This window comes from Molothrus ater, chromosome 3 (assembly GCF_012460135.2).
Source record: "Molothrus ater isolate BHLD 08-10-18 breed brown headed cowbird chromosome 3, BPBGC_Mater_1.1, whole genome shotgun sequence".
NCBI lineage: Eukaryota > Metazoa > Chordata > Aves > Passeriformes > Icteridae > Molothrus > Molothrus ater.
Genome location: NC_050480.2, coordinates 54,744,561 through 54,764,267, shown reverse-complemented (window position 1 = coordinate 54,764,267; position 19,707 = coordinate 54,744,561). Strand labels below are relative to the sequence as shown.

At 37.0% G+C, this 19,707-nt stretch overlaps 1 long non-coding RNA gene across 1 annotated transcript in view; it reads right to left on the bottom strand.

Moving 5' to 3' along the window:
* LOC118684894 (uncharacterized) overlaps positions 1-19,707 on the bottom strand; it is a 149,689-nt gene that overhangs the window by 24,511 nt on the left and 105,471 nt on the right. Inside the window, exon 2 of the long non-coding RNA XR_004979903.2 lies at positions 4,685-4,858. This is a non-coding gene — a long non-coding RNA (uncharacterized LOC118684894). The remainder of the gene's footprint in view (positions 1-4,684; positions 4,859-19,707) is intronic.

Below are 19,707 nucleotides of genomic sequence, written 5' to 3'. Positions count from 1 at the left end.
CAAACAGCTTTTGGCTATGCACAAACTCCCCAGGTCTTTTATCAGCAGGTATTATTCTTATGCAGCAGTCCTCTATTTCCTATCAAAACTTCTTTTGAAGATTGATGTTGCTTCTCTGTCTAGTCCTGGTTTAATAATTGTGTTGGGGTCATGTAACTCCCACTTTCACTTCAGATTTAACAGAAGGGGAAAAAATCTGTTAAGAGCAGGTTCACACTATTATGTGGATGACAAAGGCTGCAAGAAGAGAATGCAGAAGGTAAATAAATAGGAACATGTCTGACAGCTGAATTTAGGCAGGCTGGCGGGTTCAGTGTGCTCAGTGACACAGAGATTCTGGGGAGGATTAGCAGGTGCATCTTCATCAAGCAGAAATTCAGGGCTTGATGAAGAAAAATCTCTGGTTTTCTTTACTGTAAAAAACATCCTACTCTTTTCCATGAGCAACCAGCCATGGGAGGCATGACAACCCCCATATCCTTCACATAGTCTGATTCTTTTCCCCAGTATCCCGACAGTTTTCCCAGTTTTATGAAAGATCCACTCTACTTTGGGGACTGCAGCCCCAGGAATCATATGAAAATGATTGGACATTAATTTTCATTCTCTAATAAACTTGTGAATTAGGGAGTAACAGGACAGATTAAGGGATTTCTACATTCTTTACATCATTGGGCTTGAACAATTTAGACCATGTTTGATCAATGCATAGCAACAGCATTATAGTCAGTTCAGGTTTTCTTTGGTTTTTTTCATATCACAGTGGAGGCTCTGTGTCTTTATTGAGCATAACATTGAGGAAATGCTAATATTTATTCTTTCAGGCCTTCTCCAGTGTACTCTAGCTTTCTCTGCTGCTTAAGACATATTGTCTTATTTCAAACTGAAATGTAGGCTGCTCCAAACACAGAGGTGCTGCACTGGAAGGACTTCCTTCTACTAAAAATTGCTTATAAATATTGTCTTCATGGCATTTAAATATAAAAGAACATGTAATCTGATAAACCAGCTCACATGACATGTTTGGAAATACAAATTTCACTGTCTGTGCCAACTCTCTGGAGAGAGGTAGATTAAGGCCATTGGCTAATTAACTTTGCTCTCTGCATCCTCCGTCCTTTAGCCATGGATAAAACATAGCTGATTTGAAACTGATATAGGAAATGCTGCAGAAGCTCTGTTCTCAAGAGGCAGTTGACAATTTGGGTAAGGATACAGCAGGGGCTTATGCACAGATATGGGGGAGTGGACACAAGCAGTCTGTCACCAACTGGGTCCTTGTCATGGGGCTATTCCACTGCACTAATGAAAGGTGGCTGTCAGAGACTCCAGAGAACCAGCACCATGAGCTGTGTGAAGGGTCTTGCTCTGCATTCAGATGTTGAATGTTGCTTATCTAGACACAAGCTATTATTACACTCCAAAAGACACCCTTGTATCTTACCAGTGCTCTGGGAGTCAGTGGTGGTGAACCAGCTGCTGGTGGTGTGGGATATAACAATTTAGTAAGAAGCTACAACCTGGCCAGAAATTATAGCTCAGTATGAGTGAATGAGCTCCACGGTCTGTCTTGCTAGTTCATGCCTTTAGGCCCCTTCTGCCTAGAACTGCCTGTAAATGTTTATTTTAGCTTAAAATATTTATGGTGATGCTGACCTGCAGACCTTGATGTAGTTTCACATGAATAAGCACAGATAATTGCCAGGCTGATTGCTCAGTAAACCTGCTATCCGAATATCTGGATGGAAGGGCCTCTGTTTTGTTTAGGTAGTATGGATAACCATTCAGATTTCAGCGTTTACTACTGTTTTAAAGTACTGAAATTCACTTTACTTACTTGGCTAATGGGCCTGAACCTTAATATTGCAACATCTAATAGAAGAAACTTTAATTACATATGGAACAGCTATAATTTTTTGCTTAAATACACATTTAATCAGATGAAAATAACATTGTATAGAGGCTGCTGAAATGAGTCCCTTGTTACGACGCATTAAAATGAGGAAAAACTTCAGCTGGAGAGTCCAAGTGAGTGACTGCTTCCAGGCCCGAGGTAGAAAACTGAAAAGTGTATTGTTGATACCTAAAACTTAGTCTAAAAAGACTTGATGACTTTTCTGAGTTTTTGTCAAATAAGTATGGTACCAGGAAGAGAATCTGAAAATTACATGTAGGTTTTGAGATGGAAGAGACAGAGCAGTAACTTTTGATTTGGTATAAAGTGACAGTATGTTTTACAAATGGTATTCCAGCTGAAGTTTCAGCCAATTAACATTGCAGTTCATTAAAAAGATTGATTATTTTTGGAGTGGAAGAAGACTTCCAAGTACCAGTTTCAAGCTACCTTTAATAGCCTCATATCTGTAACAGATGTTAGTTGTCAATTCTCCTGGGAAATGCAAAAAAAAATTCAGCACAACAAATGGCCCTTCACAAAGTGTACTCTCCAGCTTCTGGAAATCAATACTGTGGAAAGTTTTTAATTGAGAATTTTGATTTGTTTTGTCAATTAGAGCTGATGCCTGTGCCTCACTTTAAAAAAATAGTGCTTCCATGTAAGACTTAGATAAGGCAAAAAAAAATCTTTTTTTCAGGTTGCTATAACATTCAGCTCTAAAACTTGGAAAATACAGAGAAGGGCAGACCAGAGATTATTTAGAAGAGCAGTTTACACTGGAAGACTATAATTTATGTTATTATTCTACAATGTATCCCAGAAGACCCAATAATGAACCAATGGGTGTGGAATGATACAAGGCATTTACACTGTATTCTTCTCAGATGTGGGATTTATACTAGCAGTCTTAGAAATTAAATAATGATCAGATGTTCTGCTCAAGTTGCATAGGAAGAACAAATGAAGGACTAAATGAAAAGCATCCATTTGGAGATCTCTGAATGATACATTTTGCTCATTATTACAAGTAAAATTATTATTATTTCTTGTTATTTTCCCAGAAGACCAAATGCACAAAGCATTGGTTAAAAGCAGACTCCTCAAACACTAGCTATTAGTCAAAACATCCTGAATAAATGAAAGCAGGGGGATGTGGGGAGGACTGACAAAACAGCGAGGTGCAACACTAAAGAGGAAGAAGGGAAAAAACAGCAATGGAAGGACGAGGCTTTAAGGCAGCAGCAGCAGTGAGAGACCCCAGTGTGCAAGAGGAGCAGCTCCCCAGGCTGGTGAGGCAGCCCCAGGTGGGAACTGCAGAGCTGCTGAACAACTCCTGCCAATGCAGTGATGAACAGACCTAATGGGGAGCCTGAAAAGACATTTATTTCAGCCCATGTCATCTATCTGATTTTGAAGTATAAATTTTGAGATGTGGTTTTCATTTCTGTGGTTGGATGATTGTCCTCTGCATTATCAAGTCCCTGGATTTTCAGGCTCTCTGGTGCTTTAGTGACTTGGATTAAAACATCCCCATGAGGGTCCTGACTTGCAGCTACTGTAGGGGTCCCTGCAAGGCTCTCCTGGGAACCTGGGGCTAATATTACTTTTACTAAAGCTGTCTGAAGGCAGGCAGGCTGCATGCTCTGGGAAGGATTAGGCACCCCCAGCACTCACTGCTCTTCCTGGCTCTGTAAAGCTCTTCAGTGTTACCCAGCAAATCATTCAAATACAAACACAAATGAGAGCTTGAGCTTTTCCACTTTTACTTATTTTCAGTTTTATCTGACTGAGATTAATTACTGAATTTTTTAAAAGTATGGAAACATTTATACCTTTAGAAGTGTTTAATGTCCAAGAGTTGTTTTATTTTTTTCCTTTCTCCAATTCTACCACAATTTCCATGCAGGTGGTAAATCCCCCAAAATCTTGCCTCACAAAATTCAGAATTATTTTTAGGTCTCTGAAAGCCACTGAAGCATAAAACCCGTGGCTCAACCTTCTTAGTTGTTACACTATGCACTTTGACATTTTAAAATGTTTTATTTGTATTTACAAATTGTTTTATTTATAATATTTCCAAAGTTATTTTGCTTACATTGGATCTTACATTACAACTTATTTCCTTAATTCTTTTACTTAATATTCAGTGTATTGTTTTAGAGAGAAAATATATTTTTACATTTCTAAATGCTTATAGAAAATAATTTATGCATTAATGAAAATGTAGTTTTGGCATTATTTAATTATATTACTTGTCTCTTTTCCATGCTTTCTATTATTTCCCTTCTTTCTTTGTACTGTAATTTCTTACCCCTGTTTCACCTCCAGTACTCCTTTTTTCTTCCCTGCCTTAGTTATTTCCAGTTCTTCATCCTGTTTTTTTGCTTAACAGCACAGATCTCCAACTATTTCATTAATGAAGAAAATGGTTGGACTGTTGTGAAGTTCATTATGGACAAGTAGATTTGAAAATACCTCATACTTTGCTTTTATGAATTTATGAAGCTTAGATTTAATACGGTTATAGATCAGATATCTGCTCCAACATTTCTGGAGACACAGACTGGGAGACATCCTGTTCTCTGAACGAGATTGTGTCATTTTCCAGAACACTTTCATGTGTAAACAATGGGCTGCTTGCAAGGTGGCTGGTGTTTCTGCACACCACAGCCATAAGCTCTCACCCCTGAAAGTGAAATGCAGTGAAATCATCCACTCAGCCACAGCCTTTGCTGGGACACAGGAAATCTTCATCCAGATTCTATATTTTTACATTTGTCTGCTTACCTTCCAGCATGTTCCTGCTCAAAAAGAGATGATGATGAGTTCAGGATGAGCTGTAGTGCATGCAGCAGACACCAAGACCAGCTGGCCACAAGAAGTTGTTTCATCAGGCTGTATATAACTTGTGAAACGCGTTAGTGTTGATCACCACCCTTCATCATTTCTTCAGTGCTGTATCTGGAAAGAGAATGGTGAAGTGATTAATTTTAAAACAATTAGCTGATAAGCGTTTTGGGCTGATTAATTGTGAAAAATAGTCTGGAAAATGCAAACAAAGCTAATGATTTGTTACAGTAATTTTGCTATTTCAATCTGGTATTTTTTGAGCAACCAATACAGTGGAATAAGTGTCAAGGCTTGTAGTCCTCTTTACAGTTATGGCTATTCTAATCCTTTTTTGGCCTTTTGCCTAAAAAACTAAATGAAAAAACAGCCACATTATAAATATTTGAGAGGAAAAATTCTTTTTAATAGTGAGTCAGTGAAGGGACAGTAATCTTGGACAAAGAATTTGTATTAAACAAGGATTTCCTTCCAGCCTCCAGCTCTCCATTGTTCTAGCCAAGGTTGTGAAATGTGAACACACATATGTAAGGGTGCATAAAAAAATGATTGGGTTGACTATATTCTGTACCTTTCAGTCAACAAGGCACACTGAAAGGTACAAAATACCTGAATGAAACTTTATTTATGTTCATAATAAACAATAGTAAAATACCATATTCTCAAATTCTATCTATGGATAGAAAAGTACAAAGTGCAACAGCTTTTTTCTTTTTTCTTCCTTTGCTTTGTTTCCTAGATGAGTGAGAAATAAACAGTTAGAGACTCTTTTATAGGGTGGTGACTACTTCAGAAGCTCTGAAGAAAATTCCTTTTTCAGTCCTTTACATACCACTTCTTTGGACATGACATCTCAAAATTATTTGTTCAATAAAACCACAACACCAATGTTTGTAGGAGACTTGAAGAGACTCCAATCTCTAGCTGATAAATAAAATCAACTTGTAATATCTCCTGTATAACTTATATGGTTATAAACCCCATAAAAACACAATAAGCACATCACTCTTCTTTACTACTGCAAAATACAACTCCAAACAAATTATTTATATTACTAAACAGGATATTTATAGAAATCTCTGAACTGCAGTTGACCAGACATTGTTCCTTAAATTTAACTCCATTTTTAAAAAAAAACTAATTTATGCCTCAGTTATATTAAAAAAAGAATAAAATTGTATCAGCAAGCTTTCATTGTGATAAACTTACATTTAGAGAGAACTTAGATGTTTGGAGGTACACAGAAATTTAAATTTAAAATGTAAATGGAATGTTGACCAAATATTTTAATGAAAGATTTGATTCAAGTGAATATTAAACAAAAACTCATTCACTCGATATTTGATCTGTGAAGTTTAGAAAATTTGGAGAATGGGGGATCAATATTGATAAATTTGAACATTTTAAACCATAAGAATCTGTTTGAAGGTGAAAATGATGACCAGATTTTCTAATAAAACAGGGATTGCCTCACCTATGAAAGGATGGGTTTTGACCTTACAAAACAATCACTAAAAGGCTGTTGATTTTATAATTCCAGGGAAGATAGGGAAACCCTCATAAAATGATATAAGCTTCTATAATTATATGGATTATTACATTTCCTATCAGTTCAACTACATCAGTACTGATTTAAGAATGCCATCTACTTACTCTGAGTTATAAAAATAAGTCATTTTTCAGCCTTAGCTTGAAAAATAAGATAAGGAGGCAACTGCCTAAGGCAGTAAGCTGGGAACAAGGACCTGTACACCAGCCTTGAAGAGAGGACACTGGCTCTTCCAGACTGAACTATCACACTCAGTTTCTACCCCCATTACTGTGGTTGTTGCAATTGTGGGAAGGATTGATATGTGCAGGACCTACCCTATGGAGGGGAAAGAAGTGACTCTTCTCTGCAGAAGTCAATGGCTCCACTTGTACTACCATTTTTTGGTAAATCACTTCATTAAGTGAGTCATAGAGGGCATTAACTGCATTTTTTTTTTGGTGAGACCAAATGGTAAGCTTTGTTCCAAGAGCACAACTAATGCTATCCAATTGTTTATGCAGAGTTAGTCCATGATATATGACTAGAGTCAAAATAGGGGATGGAATCCCAAATATAGAAGAAAAAAAAAAGAATCCAACATAAAATCAGAGTTCTAACTCAGTCCTCAGTCCTCACCACTGTTTGCTCCATACTCTCCCTTACACTTGCCAATGCAGACATAGCCATAGATCAAAAAATGTTGGACTTGAAGTTGACTCAGAACTCTGAAGATGGTCTCTTGTTTCTCCACTCAGAAAGCCATTCTTTCACATTCTTTTAGGTGATTAATAATGGCTTTCTCCTCACAGTCATTACTTTCTGCTAGATGAAATTGGGATGCTGTTGGCCATTTACTTTGATTCATATACCAATGTCTATTTTGTAAGCTTTGTGCACATTATACTGAAAATAAAAAGTTCTAGCTTGGGAGAAAGACAGAAAGAACAGTAACTTGCTTTTGATCCTTCCTTAGATATGACAAAGGTGTAATCCCTTAACCATGGCACTTCCTTTTGTTGTGATGTGCCAATGAAAAAATATGCTTCAGATGATGAAAGGATTAGTTTCAAGGGGTATTTTTGTTGTCCATGAAGTACATATTTCAAAGTGAAGAATGGATGATTCATCTTACTGGGGATCCAAAGAATACTGTAACTCTAGTATTTTATTTTACCTCCACAAGCAGTCAGCTTTGTTGACTCTTTTTAATGTTGATGTTGTGCACATCTCTAGGCTTCCCATACATACAAGAAAGTGCTTGTTTAAAGCATAATACCTGCAGAAGCCTGAAAAATGAATGTTATGATTATCTCTCTTGAGGCACCTTCTTGTGGAAGTTTTGATTTGCTTGAACAGCTTTGTAAACCATCATCTTTATGGCTTTATAAATAGAATTCTTTCACGGTCTCCAGCTTTCTGAAGGAGACCTGGTCCCTGGATTAAAAACCATGGCAAGTAATCAATCCTACTTAGAGTAGACACTCAGTTTTCTTAACTGAAGTCAAATTAGTAACTCTTGCACCACTCCTTGATGTTCTTTCCTTTGCTGCCTTAAGGCCCAATGATACAAAACCATCCACCTGCCAGCAAAGACACTGTCAAAACATGGGCAGGGCCATTCAGTCAAGGAGTCTGTTTACATGCATAATGAAGCAAAATGGTATCTCTGCTGAAGCTCTCAGAACTAAGGCATCCACTGTGAGATGCTTGATTGAACTAAGTCACCAGCATCCTCTCATACATTTCCTCTTTGGGTGTTAGCAGTCTGGATGCTGCAAAACAGATTAATTACTGCAGTCAAGACAACATCTTGACAGTCACACTCCTTTTAGACCTTAGAAATCAGGACAGGAGAGGCAGGAAAATAATGCCAAAACACTATTGTAATTAAGGCTTTCAATATTTCACCAAACAGTTGTTTTGCTTAGACTCAGGCAACAGGAAAAAGCAAAGACTAAGCCAAACACAGATATTTCCACCACTATCTCCTGCACAAGATAGTAATTATTTTGAAGCAAGTTGCAGTCTCAAACCTGACAAGTATTCCACAAATCTACAAGCTGACATGAAGTAAACTCTCAACTCTTCATAGTGACTTTCGTTTGCAAACCACCAGTACTACTTCCTGCTCAATACACACCAACATCTCTACTACTTAAGTGGTTTTACTTTTTATCTGTTTTCATCACTTCTGCAATCACCTTCATAGCAAATAAAATCTTGTGCTTTCACCTTGTTTAACACAGCTTGAGCTCTTCCATTACTGTAGTTACTGGCATGTTCCCTTAGCCTCTGAAAGGTCTCTATTTTAAACCAACATTAAACACAGTTCAGGTTTTACAGCATAGACTCAACGGTGGCAAAAAAGTCCAACTGTGACAATTGAAATTCTCATTTGCCTCACTTTTGGTGTCTCTACCTTGGCCTTGCACAAGCTTTCCTTGCTTTGACCTGTGTTCAGAATAGACATGTTTTTAAAAAGTTATCTTCAAAGATTGCCCAGGGTTCTTTCCATTGCCTGCTTAGATTGTTACTCTTTGTTTGTTACTCTTTAAAATCTTTAAAATCTTTGTTACTCTTTGTAAAGCTTTAAAAAGTAATCTTCAAAAAATCCAAAAATGAAGTTACCTGAACTGATTTCCATTAGAAGCCTCTGACTTTATGCTGGAGTCATTTTCTCAGTGCAACAAAGAACTAACGTGTCTACCGCAATTAGTAGTGACAACCTAATTCATCCTGGCTGAGAGTGCTTTTTCATTCTTTCATGAATATTTCATATGGGAAGTAAAAAACATCTGGGAAAGTTTACCTTAGAAGTACTGCATTTCCAGGCTTCAAAATGACTGAGAATCTCTAATGTTTCATGGCAACCACGATTTTTTTTTCCTATTAACAATTTTTGTTTCTTAATTTTTTTTTGCAATTGCTCAATAGCAGGATAAGACTTCACATATTTAGAATACCAAAATAACATTTTAATTTACAACAGCTAAAATTAAATGAATGCCACAACTTGAAAAATAAAAGTGCTTAAGATAGCCTGCAATTAGTGCAACTTTCCATACTATGTCAACCTAACACTGAAATCAAGTACATTTTGGAGCACTTGATATTTTATTTTTCTACCTATTTCTTTTGAAAGTTATAAATTTTTAAAATTCAATTAAAAATACTGAATGTAAATCTATGTTCATAAAAATGTTTTATTAGAAAAGAATAGCTAATCCTTATAAAAGAAAAAGAAGTAGCAGGGGAAATTTGTATACCATACAACACAACATAGCAAAACTGATTTAGCAAAATGAAACAGGTATTGCCTGAGTGCAATCAATATAATAAGTCTCCTAAATTTTTTTTGCATAAATTATGATGAATATTTAAAAGCTAATGATGTGATGATCCCAACTGGGACACTATCATACATGGAAGAGTAAGTGATGAGCAAAAAAGTTTATCTGAGTACCCCCAGTCCTGTGCCATGCTGTGCTGCACTTCCAGCGTGGCCTTCAATGCCTGTGCTGGGCTGCACTAAACCCTTGGCTGAAGGATCACACCAGCTGGCTTATTGCCAGAGGCTGCTCCTGCTGGGTACCAGCAATTGCAGCACCTTCCTGTTCCTGGCTTTATCCAGAAGTGCAGCAAAATATTACATGAGCATCCTTTCTGTTAGACAGCAGAAATCATGAATGCAGTTATTCTCATTCAAGGAATTCCTATAGCAAAGGGGGTCACTCTTCCCATGGACAGTGTGTACACAGCATGCATCAGAGGTCTATTGAAAGCTGCACAACTAAGGATTTTTAAAATTTAAAGGGATGTAAGATTATCTGTATTCTTCTTTTCTTCTTTACGGTGTTACCTCTAATACATAATATTTTAAATGATACTTTATAGAGCTTAAGTGACTTTTTTTACTGGGATCATAAAAGACCTAAATGTCCTTGTGCAAAACTACTTAAAATTACTATTTGAAAACAGCAGGACTATATAGACTGTAAATGGAAATCTGAGTTTCTCATTACAGCTCTATTTCCCTTTTCTTTATTCATTGAAAGTACAAGTGCAACTATTTGAGTAAAGGATTGATGCCCAGCATGTGTACAGCTACTGCTGGACTTCTGATTGGCTCTGAAATATAATTTCCTTGCTCTCTCCCCAAGAGCATTTTCAAGAGGCATTGAGAAAATTACCTTAGACAACCTGCTCATTCCAGTTTTAAGAACGATTTTTGATGCACTCAAACACATGCAAATGACATACAAAAATATCCTTTGTGAATCATAAACATTCCAGATATTTAGTCCAAAATCCTCCATAGCAATTACACATAGCCATTATGGGACAAAATACTGTCCTTAGGGCCCCTCGGTGTTTGTACCATAGATCAAATTGACAATACCAATAGTAAAATTCTTCAAGTACTTGATTAAATGACAGTAAGATTAAGAGTTAGAACTTGTATTGATCTTTTTCTTCCTTCGGCTGTTGCCTATATGCATACCCATTATGAGAACTGTTCAAATAATTATGTTTGCTAAAGAGTAAATATACCCTGCCTCTTACTGCATATGTAATATACTCCAAATTAATACATGAACTTACAGCCTTCCAATTCTGTATCACTTGCAAATTTGCTGTGAATACTCTCTGTCCCCTCACCAGGACATTAACAAAGATGCTAACCAGTATTGGTTCCAGAGTTAAGCCTTGCAGCACACCCGTAGCTCCTTGTCTCCAGCTGGACTTTGTGCCACTTATCACAATCATCTGAGTGCAGCTGCACATTTTAGTCTACCTCATTCTCAACTTAGTCAATGTTTTTTTAGTTTGTCTTTAAGGATGTTATGGGAGACAAAAAGCCTTGCTAAAGCCAATATAAGGAGTACCCTCCATCCTCACATCTATCAAGATAGTCATCTTATCATAGAAGGTTTTCAGGTTGGTTATGTTGCTTTCCTCTTCATCAATCTATGCTGACTATGCCCATTTATTTTCCTAATTTTCATGTATTTGCAAATGTTTTCCAGGCTTATTTGCTTCATAACCTTCCTGAGGGTCAAGGTAAAATTGACTGCCTTGTGATTTTCCCAGATCCTCCATCTTTTCCTTTGTGAAGACAAAAGTGTCTTTTTGAGAACTTTTTTCCTGTTCTCAGGCGTCTCCACTGATCATCATAATCTTTCAAACATAAAAACAGATAAACAAAGACTCATGAACTTTTACCCTCTTGTTACAATGAAGCATTGGAAGTCTTATTGGCTGAGAGCTAACATCTTGAGCAATTGAAGAAGTTCTTTAAGCCTCAGTAAAGATTCATGATGTAATATGGTCAAATATCAGCAGAACAGAGTTTATCAGCAAACCTGAAAAACTGAATGAAAGCAACTGAATATGAGAAAATTGTTGTGAGGATTATAGCTTTCAAATATGTAATTACAGTGGTTTTCACAAAGAAAAAAGCTCTGCAATGACACCCAAATATAAATGGATACAGGAGCGCTGAAGAGCATATCTGGATATCACTGATCCAACAACAAGGTCAAAAACAGTTGTAAGGGTCAAGTCTGAGTTTGCTTCAGAAAAATTTTTACAATAACTGCCTCTTCAATGATGAACTCAAGGCAGGCCTGTGTCCCTTCACAGCTGTATTCGGTTTACTTGGCAAGATTTTTGTACCAGGGCAGGTGTAGAGGTGGCTTCTCTGAGAAGCTGCTAGAAGCTTCCCCGATGCAGCCAATGTCAGCTGGCTCCAGCACAGACAATCATCAAGAACTAACAGCTGGCTCCAGCACAGACAACTATCAAGAGTGTGTCAAGCTAAAGCACTTAGATGAGAGAGCAAATAGAAGTGCTGGGTCCAGGCCTTTTATGAATTTTATCGATTACAAATTTTATCCAGAGCATATATATCTATGGCAATGATCACAGAGATGACCCTCTTAACCTGGAAATTCACACTCATTTTGTTATTGCTCCTTTCTCTTACTCAGTGATCTTCAGAAATCTTCCCCACATGAAAAATATTTCAACAGGGAGGACGGCTTGTTTTATTGCTTTGTTTTGTTTGGGTGTCTTTTGTTCCTGAAAAAGATGCCTCCATTTTCATCTGAACATCCACAATTTTCAATTTTTTTTTTACTTTAGGTGAAATTTAAATCGAGTTAGCAAAGAGGTTCTCCACACACCTTGTCCTTGGAGAGCTCCTAAGAAAATTCTTAGCCTACAAAAAGACCTTCATTATGTCAATGGTGTTATGATTTACAAACCTGAGGGAAAAGTGGAGGATGACAACTTGATTAATGTCCCTTCTCTCCAGTCATGTTGCTTGAAACCTGAAGAGATAATAAATAAGGAAATATCCTATATGCATGACACTATTTGCTTTCAGCCTAAGGGATAGGATTAGCAATTTTTCCTGTACTAAAGTCCTCTAAATTTTGGAGGAAAGGCTAATGGAAAGGGAAGAAATTAAGAACTGCACAAGGGGACAGAAAATTGCTATTAACAGAATCAGCTATTTATGCTGCCTGGGTTTATAAAATCCATAAATCCTTGTTTCCAGAAGCTTCAAATGCAATGTCCCTGTTGGGATGATGCAGGAAAAAGTTATTTATGTTGACTACTACTGCTGTCATTTCCATAACAGTCACAGTTAGAGAGGCACCATTATCTCTATTAAGATATTCAGTCTTGAAGAACCAGAATTCTAAGGGAGTGATTCAATTGCCCAGACACAGGCATTTATTTTTATTTCAGATGACCTGGCTATCGAAGACAACCATGAGGGCAGTTGTAAACAGATGCTACATAAAACACCTAGGGAAAGGCTGCTGGAGGCTGGATAGGACACGCTAGAATTTCTAAAATAACATCTGATTCTTTCGTTTAGGCAGATAATCAATCCGTTTTCATTTTTCACCATGTTTTTTTAAACATTTTTCAGCACCTCTGGAAAATGTGCTCCTTATCTTGACTTAGATTGCATTTTTCGTCCAATTATCAAAAGTGATGAGAATCAAGAAATAGTACTTTTCATGTGTTTTTATATGCAAACATAATTCTCTGTCTATCCACATTTTCCATTTAACACCTTTTGGACAATTCCAGCTGATTTGACAGATGAACAGTAGCTTCAAAGGCATAAACAAGCTACAAATGTCATGAAAATAGGCTGGATGAATGACCCTATTAGTGCCCTGGAAAGAAAAAGAGCATGGTATGAATTTTATTACAGACATTGAAGAGCCATATAAGAGAGAGCTAGTATGAGCACTCCAGCAGCATGAAAACTTCATGTGGCATTAGCAGCTCCATAAACAGCAGTAATTCTGACCATAGGAAGCCAGGCTTCATCAGTTCCACTGCTCACAGAACAATCATACTTATTATCACAATTCCACAACCATTTGCATTAGCATGGGACACCCAAGAAGTTAAACGTTGTATAACAAGCAACAAATACAATTTAAAAAGAAGTAAGAGAGAGAGCTAAACCAAATGCAAAACCAAGGGGCAGAGAAAGATTCAAGGTTTTATTCTTATACATTCAAGGCAGAAAACTGAAATAATAATATATAAAAATATTGTGAGAAATATATAGCAACACATTTGTATCTCAAATAAAATAAACTTTCACAAATACTCATAAATATCTGATGAATTAAGTATGTTGGCACTTCCAAGTAAATTCCATACAAATGAAAATTAATTGATCCTTTAGTATTTCTGCTGGGTTTTTTAAATTTTTGTTTGTTTGCCTGTGTTATACCAATATAAGCTATCCATGTCCTTGTATATTTTAGGAAGCACTTGCATATTGTCTTTGCTCTGCACAGGAAACAGACAGCTGCTTGCAGATCTAGGAAATAAACAAACATTTGTTTAGAGATTAATTGCTAACAGAACCACAGAAGTTAGGAGATGGCAAAATTAGACTGTCTGTGAAACTTTCTTTTTCTCTCTGTGCATTACGGTGCCATTTTTAATGGAATGCTTTAGCTTTTCATTTCATTCCAGTGGAAACCATCTTGCCCACCAACTAGCATTGACTGTTTCAGATATCTCTGTGACTGTAATTTCTTTTGCATCAGCACAGGGATTTTATCACAACTACTTAGCATGTCTGATTAGCAATTTAATGGGATTTAGTTGACCCTAAATGAAAGGACAGACAGCTCTAATGCCTAGAAGGCTGTCAGATTTATGTAAGCCTTCTTACTAAATGTGTTGCCTCAAGTATCACAGAAACCATTTCCTGAATTTTGAACTAAAATGGATACAGACTTCTGCTTACACTGGAATTTAAGGAGGTGACAGACAGAAGGCTTTAATTGGATTGTTCCACCAGTAAGGTGTAAAGTTTGTATAGTAGAAGTCATAGTATACAATATAAAGATTTCCTCAGGCTTGAAGACTTAGAACTGTCCTACATGTAACAGTTCCTCTTTATTGCAGTGATGTAGGATCAGATATAATTAAGGGAACACACTGACTTAGTATGGATAAAGGAATTATATGGCAATGTACACTCTAATTGAGAACAAGCTTTTGCAAAGTGCAGCAATAGGATGACGCATAGAGGGAAAGGAATGCAGTGAGCAGAAGTAATGATGTGATCATTATATTTGATCTTTACCCCATTTTGCCACTCTATTTAAGGCATGGAGGAGAAGACATGCTGAAAAACTCACATCTTTCTGATGTATTGTCAGATTAGTCATCCATGTGCTAGTCTTACTAATAGAGACTCCTCAAAGTAATTCAAAAGAAATTTTGAATGTTTCAAAAGCCATAGGGTACCCAAAGGTACCCCACATGTATTCATTCATTTTTGGAATGAATGGGGTGATGAACTTAAGTCTCCTGATGCCCAGAAAAATACCATAAAAATACAATTCCATTTCTAAAAATTTATTATTTCAAGCTAATAGAAATTTCATCTGAATGCTTACTCATGTATAAATAAATGCAGTAAAATTACCTACATACCATTAAATTACCTGTACATTAGAATCGAAGGACACCATTCATCATCCTAATGTCAATACAGAGCATAGTACATGTCAAAATAGAGGACAAAATACTGATATCTTGGAAAGTTCTCATCAAAGCTTTCAGAGAGATGTGACTTATTTTAAAGAGTTCTAGGCAGTAAAGAATGAAGCCTGATTCCTCCTAAGCAACATGACATAAGAGCCCATTGAATTCTCATTTAACTGGCCAGGAATTGAAAGTAACCTGGACAAAACATATCCTTGCGTGATCTGGTGAAAATGTCGGCTAAAGACTCAGAAGTAAACAGTCATGCTGAGTGTTCCTCAGGAAGGGCTAAGCCCTCCTGACATTTCATTTACAGGGTCTTTGCATATCACTGCTGAACTGATCAGGTGAACAAAGAAATTTTTGTCTTCAACTGAAGTATCTGGATTATCTGAATTATCTGTTTCTGAAAGCATGATCAGAAGCTTAATTGTTCTACCCTGTCATGATAAACCCAGCAGTGAGTTCTTGTAATTAGTCTGACTGACATGTAGGCATAGCTTGCCTACTCTCTTCATCATCTCTTGAAAAGAAATGGTTATATCTCTTGTGGTTACCTTGACAATCCACAATTTAAGATATCTTTTTATGCAAGTTTAACTCAAAGGTGCATGCTGTACATTGCAATCCATTGGCTCCCATAGTCTGGTGGCATAAATTAGACTGTCAGTTAGGTAGAGCAGGCAATACATATGCAAAACACTATGGAAATGTTCTTACCATTCAGCAAAATCATATGTAGAAGTTATATTAATATGCACGCATTTCTCTCATGGTTTTAGACTCCTGCTGTCCCTGTGCTCTCATTTGCAACAACAACCAGTCTCATCAAATCTCACATAATTAAATTGAACAGAATGGCAAGAGTAATTGTTCATATGTTGCCCCTGTGTAATGAGTCACCATAAACTAAAGGATGTGTTAATAAGTTTGCACAGCTGGCATTTCGGGTTGGATTCTGGCTAAATAAGGATAGCTTAGCAAAACATTCCAAGCATTATGATGTTTCAAGCCACAAAATACCCTCAATTAGGAAGGAGATTTTTCCACTGCAATATTTATCTTCCCTTGAATTTTTAGCGTCAGCAGCTGAGAATTTAAACACTCAGAAGTCTACACTACTGTTGGAATGTGAAACAGGCTCTTCTTCACAAACTTTTAATAATAATATATATTTGCCTAGTATTTCTCATGAGGAAACTGAATATTCCGCCAATACTGGCTGGGCTCCTCTGAAACCTAACACACTTCATGCACATAGCTATTAGTAGATGGATTTTGGTCAGGTTTTTTGATCTGAGAAAAAACTTAATCACTGCTTTGCTCTAGCTGCTACAGTTACTTAAACAATATTTTATTTTACATAGTAAGTTAACAAGAATGTGGCAGGAACAGATAAAAAAATAAAAGCATTTTCTTATATTGAGATCTTAAATTTATTGTGAAAATCAGCATTGCAAACACTTTGTGTACTGAAGAAATGCTGTTGGGAGGAGAGAAGGAAATAAAGACAGTAAAACAGATTATTTGGGAGGATATTTTCTGAATTTTAGACTAAATACTCTGATGACCTTCATTTCCTACTTGAAAAAAATACATCTTGAGTGGTAACATGGGCATCAGAGGGCACAAAGCTACAGATAGTCCTGAAGAAAGGGTACTTTTCAGGAAGACATATTCTACTTATTAAATGACATGAAGCACTTTCCCAGGTGAGTGTCACAGCTGACAGAAATCAGCTGGAAGTGTACTGTTGGGATTTAATATACAGCAATTTTTGGCACTTCAGGGTATCTACTGCCTTCTAGTAAAAGCCCATCTGATTAAAGGCGACTTTACAGAATGATTTTAGAAGTGTTTCAGTCATGACCTGTTGGACATTAATGAAGTAACTCGTCAGCACCCATAATGTGCAACTCAACAACTGAAATGTCATTCAACAAAAAGCTGAACCAGTAACTCCTGAGTCTGCAGCCACTAAGTAAAAATTTGTGGCAGTGTGTATAAGTGCAAATGCTGTGGAAAAAATGTTCAGAAATAGTATGACACAAGGCAAATCTTTTGTTATTACAGTGTTTGGGTGAAGAATGGGAAATGATGGATACAAAAGGCAGCTACCTGTCTCCAGTGACACTGCTGCTCAGCTGGGAGGTTGTTAAAAGGCTTAATCCAATAGGAAGAGTGAGGCTAAGCTTCAATTTAATTCAGAAAAGGAGCAGAATTTATAAGGAAATGGACATTGAATACCCAGTTTCTAAAATGGAAGACACTGCAGGTAATAAATGGCTCACATATAGCTGCAGGATGAACCAAGCATCACACAGAAGTGTGAAGAAAGAAAGACTAGACTGGTGGGGAAAGGGATGTTTCCATATTCTGAGTCCTAGTGATCACTCATGTGCTGAAGAAAAATATATCCAGCCATGTAATGCTGCAAGCAAACATTTTGAAGTATCCTTGGAGATAAGTATGTTTTAGGCAGTTAATCATATTTGTGATTAGAATCACAGGCTTCTTCCTCTAACATCTGTTGGTTTACCATGACCTTATGAAATACCAGTTTGTGCTGTGTTCTGTAACACTCATCTCTTGTGAGCATGAAGATTTCATACAGTAAGAAGGTTAATTGCCTGGGATGGTAAGCAGCAAGCAGGGATGCCTTGATGTGGAAGCAGTATAAGGCAGCCAGCTGCCATCAGGTGTGTTGCCTACTTCTGCACTGACCCTGACACTTCCCTGCCAAAATTCATACATCATCCTAGCAACCTCGAAACCACAGCTGACCCACATCAAAGTAAAGCTGAAAACAAAGAAGTCAGCCAAAATCAAGGCAGGAAAGATTCTGAAAACACACACTTCATGGGGCATAGGCAATACATCTAACTCATACTTTGCTTACCATGTGCCCATAATGCAGCTTATAAGGGACTCTTGATTTACATTAACTTTAACTCTACAACTATGTGTTTTAAAAGATCAAGTCTGATATTTTTGCTCCTTCTGCCTATATTGACAAGTATCTTCAATATGTTTCTATATAATGGGTATAATTCAAAGCAGGACCATCAGGATATTTCTATATCAGCTGATCTGAGAAAGGGTGTCGTAACTATCAAGACCTCATGTCTTGGCTCTTGAAATCATACTGCTGGTATCTCCCCAGCTGTCTCAATACCCTGTGTATATCAAGGCCCTCTGTGGTCTCTACAAAACCCAGCAGAGCACAAACTTATGCAGGTGTTGGAGTTTGAAACGTGCTCTACCTGCCAAACTTCATTACAGGAAATGGAGCCAAGCTGATAGCACTCAATGCTAAAACAGCCCTAGGGAAATCCTCAACGCTATTTACTCTATTTTTCTTCTCTGTCTCCACTATATCTGCTTATTAAGGCATGACCTCACACTCAGATTTTAGGAAATGTGAAAACATTTACCATTTCTTGGTACGTTTTCACCACATTTTCTCCCTCCTTGTATTTCAGCAGGCATGTTGGCCAGCCTGTTCCCCAAAAGAATCCATAGGATTGTGCTTTGGATATATTTCTCCTCCTTCCTGACGTTCTCTGTCATTGAGGTGTGTTCCTTTCCCTACGGCAGAGCCAATTTGCTGCTGGTCTGGAGTGTGTAGAAGAAGGAAGGAAGACAAAATGAAAATATCCCTCATGGAAGTGGCCAAAGGCTTTTTGCACCATTCAGCAAATCTTTTGTGACCTGATATTAGGGAGACACTAGCAAGTGGTCTGAGGAATCGGATGACAACATTTATAAAGTGTGTCAAAAGAATGTCATAAATCTTATTTCATTTCTTTTCAGCTCAGGATCTATCTGCTTAAATAGCTAGAGATTTTTTTTTTTCTTTTCAGAATACAATTTTGAAGAAAATCCTTTTAACTGGGGCACTGGGTCATACTGTAAGGCCTTATGGATTTCCACACATTTCGACAGCTCTGACTCCCTTTCTGTTGAGTCTCTCTGTTTATAAACTACATCAACTGTTCACTTGAAGAGGAACATATGCCTGTATTTTCAACACCTCATGCAAATACAAGACACAGAGAACCAGATGGACTGAACATACTACATGTTATATTTGTTCTATTTGTGTTCTATTCTATGTGTTTATGTTTTAACTGTGCATACAGCACCATTTCTCACATTATACAAATAAATATATCAACAATTCTTATACTTCATACATTTATTTTTTCTCATCATCTTTCAGAGGATGCATTTTTTGGCTTATGTTGTACAAGAAAGACACGGATAGACAAATATTTGTGGACAACATCACAGTTTTGCAGCACAGTTAATAAATAATTCTTCTTACATCCTCCAGTCTACACAGAATAGACAGAACAATCTCCTAACACAAATACTGAAATGTAGAAGACAT